Here is a 5,580-nt window from a genome sequence, read left to right as displayed (position 1 = left end):
AAGGTTCACCAGATTGATTCCTGGGATGGCAGGTCTTTCATATGAAGAAAGACTGGATGAACTGGGCTTGTACTCGTTGGAATTTAGAAGATTGAGGGGGGATCTGATTGAAACGTATAAGATCCTAAAGGGATTGGACAGGCTAGATGCAGGAAGATTGTTCCCGATGTTGGGGAGGTCTAGAACGAGGGGTCACAGTTTGAGGATAGAGGGGAAGCCTTTTAGGACCGAGGTTAGGAAAAACTTCTTCACACAGAGAGTGGTGAATCTGTGGAATTCTCTGCCACAGCAAACTGTTGAGGCCAGTTCATTAGCTATGTTTAAAAGGAAGTTAGATATGGCCCTTGTGGCTACAGGGGTCAGGGGGTATGGAGGGAAGGCTGGGTTCTGAGTTGGATGATCAGCCATGATCATAATAAATGGCGGTGCAGGCTCGAAGGGCCGAATGGCCTACTCCTGCACCTATTTTCTATGTTTCTATGTTTCTATAAAAGTAACTGAGGAATCTATAAAAATAGAGACGCCTCGAATCTTAGCATTGGAGTTCGAATGAAATTGTTGGCCCTTCCAGAATTTGAAAAAACGTAGTCTGTCCCCCCTCCGTACATGGGTCTCTTGTAAAAATAAAATTTGTGCTTTAAGTCTCCGGAACACTTTAAAAACTTTTTTTCTTTTAATAGGATGATTAAGACCATTAGTATTCCAGGAGACAAAATTAATAATAGACTCCATAAATCCTAAAGTCAACCCACGACAAGGAGGATTGACAATAGGCGCGACCCACAAACCCGGAGAGGAAACAGAACATACAAAAGATACCGGGGAAAAGGACGCAACCAGTACTTCAATAATGTATATAGCCCAAAGAAAAACAAACTAAAACGTGAAGCCCCTCCTGCCACCCCCCAGCCCAAGACCCCAAGGCAAAATCTAAAGCAGACCCGCCAGAAAGAAGCAAGCGCTAAAACTACCCCCATGACTTCCGGTATACGCTCCCTAAAAAAAAGGTATAAATATGAAAAGGATCAGCTAATTGTAAAACAGTAAAAAAATAAGTAAAAAAAAGTTAACTCAATTAGAATACACACAGAACAGAACAAAAGCCGGAAAATATATATTAAAAAAAAACCACAATAAACCTCAAACTCATGAATAGACACAGCAACAAAAAAAAATAGGATTATTAACATAAAGTGATTATAAAAAGCAAAACAGAATAAAATTTAAACAAAAACTACAAAATTTAAGGCCGCACAGGAAATACGTAAGATGACAAAAGGGAAGTAACCACCCAGAATCCCCTGGGAAAAGAAAGAAATGACGCAGTTAAAAAGAAAGTTTAGTAGCCATATTAAGAAATCGAAAGTAAACTTTTCTGCCCAAATAGGGCACAGAAAAGTTAAAACCAACCAATTCACAGCCTCCGATCGACGGAGAAAATTAAAAAGAAAGCAATTAAGATGTTGGAGATGAAAGTTGATCCAGATAACTCTGGGCATCCGATGGAGAATCAAAAAAACGAAGGGCTCCATCTGCCATGCGAATCCTTAGACGTGCAGGGTACAGCAGCGCTGGTCTTAAATCCATCTTATAGAATTCCGACATCACGGATCTGTAATGGACCCGTTGGTCCCAGATTGGTTTACTGAAATCTTCCACGAATCGGAACTTAAGATCCGAAAAATCAATGAAACCTTTAGATCGAGCGAATCGAAACAATCTCTCCTTGTCTTGAAAGTAATGAAAACGTAAGATAACATGCCTAGGTCTATCTGACCTAGACGAGTATGATGGGATTCTGTGAACACGATCCAGTAGCGGTGGTTGGTCAGGAAATACAATAGGGAATGCATCTTTTAAAAGTTGGGAGAAATATTTCATGGGGTTGTTACCTTCAGCGGCTTCCCTCATGCCAATCATTCGTAAATTCTGCCGTCGCATTCTAGATTCCAAGTCAGAGTTTTTAAAAGTCAAAAAGTCAAGTTTCTTCTTCATTACATTAATTGTTTCTTCGATTTTCCCCATCTTAAGCTCACTTTGTTGCACGAATTTTTGAAGATCAGATATAGCCGACTGATGTTCCGCAATACATGTTTGCATCTTATCAATTAAAGCGGCAATTTTCTGGAAATTAGTTGAGATTTCCGTATGAATCAGGTCTTTAACAGGGCCTGCAATTTCCGCGCGAATCATCTCCCTAACAGAGGTTGAAATTTCCCTCTGAATTAACTCCGCTATCGCTTTCAAAGTCACCGGTGATTCAGTCGGAGGGAGATCCGTAGCTTTCGGTTTAACCGGAGGTTTACCATCCTTGCCGTCTTTCTCGTTCTTAGACATAGCAGATCTAAGTTCCATCCAGTTGTCGGAGAATTCAGTTTAATTCAAAGTATTGTAAGAGTTGATGCCTTAATGGTTAATTAAAGTATAGCTGACCATAGAGAAAAAAAACTCAGAGGTAATGGAGCGAGTCAAGAACGCGACTTCATGAGCGCTCCCTGCAGAATCAAAAAAATCTGTTCTTATCAGTATATATCTGATACATCCCTTATCTGGGGACCAGATATTAAATTGATTTTTGGAACAGGGAGATGGAATAGGGGCTTGCTCCGTCCACTCCACGCATCAACCTGGTATTGCAGTGCCTCTGGGAACGGTGCACTCCCCTTCTGGGGAATTTCAAAGTAGCAAAGAAAAGGAAAACGACAAAAGCTCCATCAGACACTGTGTCCATGATAGCCTGTGCAGACGCAAAGTCTGCAGCTTCTGGAGATGAAACAAACTCAAGCCACTCAACAATTGTAATTGCACACACGTCAAAATAAAGGCACAAGGGTGTGAATGGCTGCACTTCAGCCTTCGGCTTGGAGAGCACACCCATTGTTTCTCCTCAGGCACACCTGTAGCTGACAACCTCCTATTCCCAAACTTGCCAGGAGGCTTTTCTGCCCGCGGACTTTGGCCACGTCCACAACCCTCGTACCGGTCTTGAGCGGCGCACGTGGCCTCTGCCTTTGTCGCCCGGCGCAGTCCCATCCGCTCGCTCCCTCCCGGAGAGGGCAGAGCCTCCGAAGGAGACCGTTCAGCTGGATGCGCCGGCCAGCTAGGGTGTGTGTGTGTGTGTGCCTGTCTCTCTCTCTCTCTCTCTCTCTCTCTCTCTCTCTGTCTCTCTCTCTCTCACTCACTCACTCAATCTCACACAGACACAGAGTCACAGACACACGTGCACACGGAGTGCTGAGGGATCTGCCAAGCTCTGGTCACATGTACAGAGGGCAGTAAAGGGAGAAGGGCCGAGGCCCTTCACTATGCCTCTGTGCTGACGCCTGAGCAGACTGACTGGTTTTGCAGCGGGGTGGGTGTACGGATGTAGAAATAGGAGGGAAGGAGGGAAATGTGTGGCGGGCTGACGGCGGCCCTGTGCCCCACTGCTGTGCAGGTGCGTTTTTGGCCGGCATGGCTCGGTGGTGGAGTGGGCGGGCGCGTGTGCGCGCTGTGCTGTGGAAGGAAAAGGGTACTGATTATGCCTTGGTTGTGAAACAGGAAATGGATCGGCGAAATGCCTGCCGGAGGGAGGCACAGTGCTGTGCTGTGCGTGAAGCAGGGGCACGTGGATGGATGTGGCACTTGTGGAGACGTGCGCCAAAGCTGGACGCCGAGTAGGTACGTGTAAGCATGAGAGGTTTGAGTGATTTTGGGGTTTGGGACGTGATTTTGAGCGAGGCTGGAGATGCACTGCACTGCCAATGTATATTGGGGAGGTCTGAGTGGGTGGAGTGGGGGGTTGTGCCTCTGCCTTGCCTTAAACGGTGGGCGGGGCTTTGGGCTGGGGCTGGGGCAGGGGCAGGCAGACGCATCACAATGCAGATTTGTGAGTCGAGTCGGGTCGGGTCGGGCAGAGCAGAGGAGGCCAGGCCAGGCCAGGGCAGGTAGGCAGAGTTTTGCTGGTGGTATGGCTAGGTGGTGATGCTTGTAGCTGGTCTGTCTGTCTGTCTGTCTGGGCAGGAGAGCAGCAGTCTTGGCAGTCTGGTGCAGGCGGGGAGGATGCAGCACCGGGCCCCGTTGCTCTGTGGCCGGGCTCCATCGGATGCCTCCCGTCCACGAGCCCTGGCTGCTGGCACACTAAAACGAGCCTGCCTGTCCGACAGGCTGGCTGCTGGTGAAATCATTCGTTGGTTCGCCTCGTTCGTTCGCCCGTCCGTTCGTTCGTTCGTTCGTCCCGTCCTCCGTTGGCTTCAAGGAGCAGCTGAGAAGCCTGAGCCTGAGAAGTGGAGCGAGCGTGGCGGGACAGAAAAGGCCTTTCGGCCCGCTCCGCTTCACTCTGCTTCTGTGCTTGGTGCAGGCAGCTGCCGAGTGAGCAGGCATCAGAATGAGTGTGCCGGTTGAGCAGTTTGCTTCAGGAATGAATGCCAAGGGGCATCTCTCATGAAGTTGCTGCCTTGCCTGCAGCACCTGATCTGGTTGCAGCCCGGATGTGCACTTGATCTTGGCCAAACGGCCCAGATATGATGCTCGTGCTGTTGTTGAGTTGTCTGCCCATGGCGTGAGTGAGTGAGTGAGCTGTATCGACAGACAGACAGACAGACAGACACAGACACAGGAGAGGTGTAGAGCAAGAAGCTAGCTCTCCTCTCTCTCCATGTGCGTGCATGCTTGTCTGTGCTGCTGTGCCTGATGGAGCTTTCGTCGTTTTCCTTTTCTTTGCTACTTTGAAATTCCCCAGAAGGGGAGTGCACCGTTCCCAGAGGCACTGCAATACCGGGTCGATGCGTGGAGTGGACGGAGCAAGCCCCTATTCCATCTCCCTGTTCCAAAAATCAATTTAATATATGGTCCCCAGATAAGGGACGTATCAGATATTAAACTGATAAGAACAGATTTTTTTTTATTTCAAAATATACTTTATTCAAAAATAAATATATACAATAAACCATTCAATAACTTTTCATCCTTTACATACGTTTGCATTATACACAGTACATATCCGTATTTATACCACATCATTTCATTGTTGAGGGGTATACTCCCCGCCCTCCGACCCCTCCCACTCCCACGGGTGGAGAAACCTATACTGTGGTCCTTCCCCACCGGGCCCTTGCGGTGGCTGCACCAAGTTTCAGTGCGTCCCTCAGCACGTACTCCTGCAGTCGAGAATGTGCCAGTCGGCAGCATTCTCCCACGGACATCTCCATGTGCTGGTAGATCATCAAGTTACGGGCCGACCAAATAGCATCTTTCACCGAGTTGATGATCTGCCAGCAGCACCGGACGTTGGTCTCCGTGTGTGTCCCCGGGAACAGCCCGTAGATCAGAGAGTCCTCTGTTACGCAGCTGCTGGGGATAAACCGTGACACTAGCCCATCCATCCTCCTCCACACCCTCTTTGCGAACTGGCAGTGTGCAAAGAGGTGGGTCACAGACTCCTCCTCACTGCAGTCCTCCCGTGGGCAGTGGGGTGCGGAGACGACGTTCCGGGCGTACAGGAGGGCTCTGACTGGGAGGGCCCCTCTCACCGCCAGCCAGGCGAGGTCTTGGTGCCTGTTGGTTAGATCTGGCGATGAGGCATTTTGCCAGATGAACTGG

General features: G+C 48.6%; 1 non-coding gene and 1 pseudogene across 1 annotated transcript; one reads left to right on the top strand and one right to left on the bottom strand.

Annotated features, from left to right (window-relative positions):
* The first annotated feature begins 2,491 nt into the window (after positions 1–2,491).
* Positions 2,492–2,664, top strand: LOC134354473 (U2 spliceosomal RNA; annotated as a pseudogene).
* A 2,058-nt stretch (positions 2,665–4,722) lies between these two features.
* LOC134354466 (U2 spliceosomal RNA) lies at positions 4,723–4,915 on the bottom strand. The gene has a single exon (XR_010019834.1). It is a non-coding gene; the product is annotated as a U2 spliceosomal RNA (small nuclear RNA).
* Between the last annotated feature and the right edge of the window lie 665 nt (positions 4,916–5,580).

The sequence above is a fragment of the Mobula hypostoma genome, chromosome 11, assembly GCF_963921235.1.
Source record: "Mobula hypostoma chromosome 11, sMobHyp1.1, whole genome shotgun sequence".
NCBI classification, from domain to species: Eukaryota; Metazoa; Chordata; class Chondrichthyes; order Myliobatiformes; family Myliobatidae; genus Mobula; species Mobula hypostoma.
This window is presented reverse-complemented; position numbering and strand designations above follow the sequence as displayed.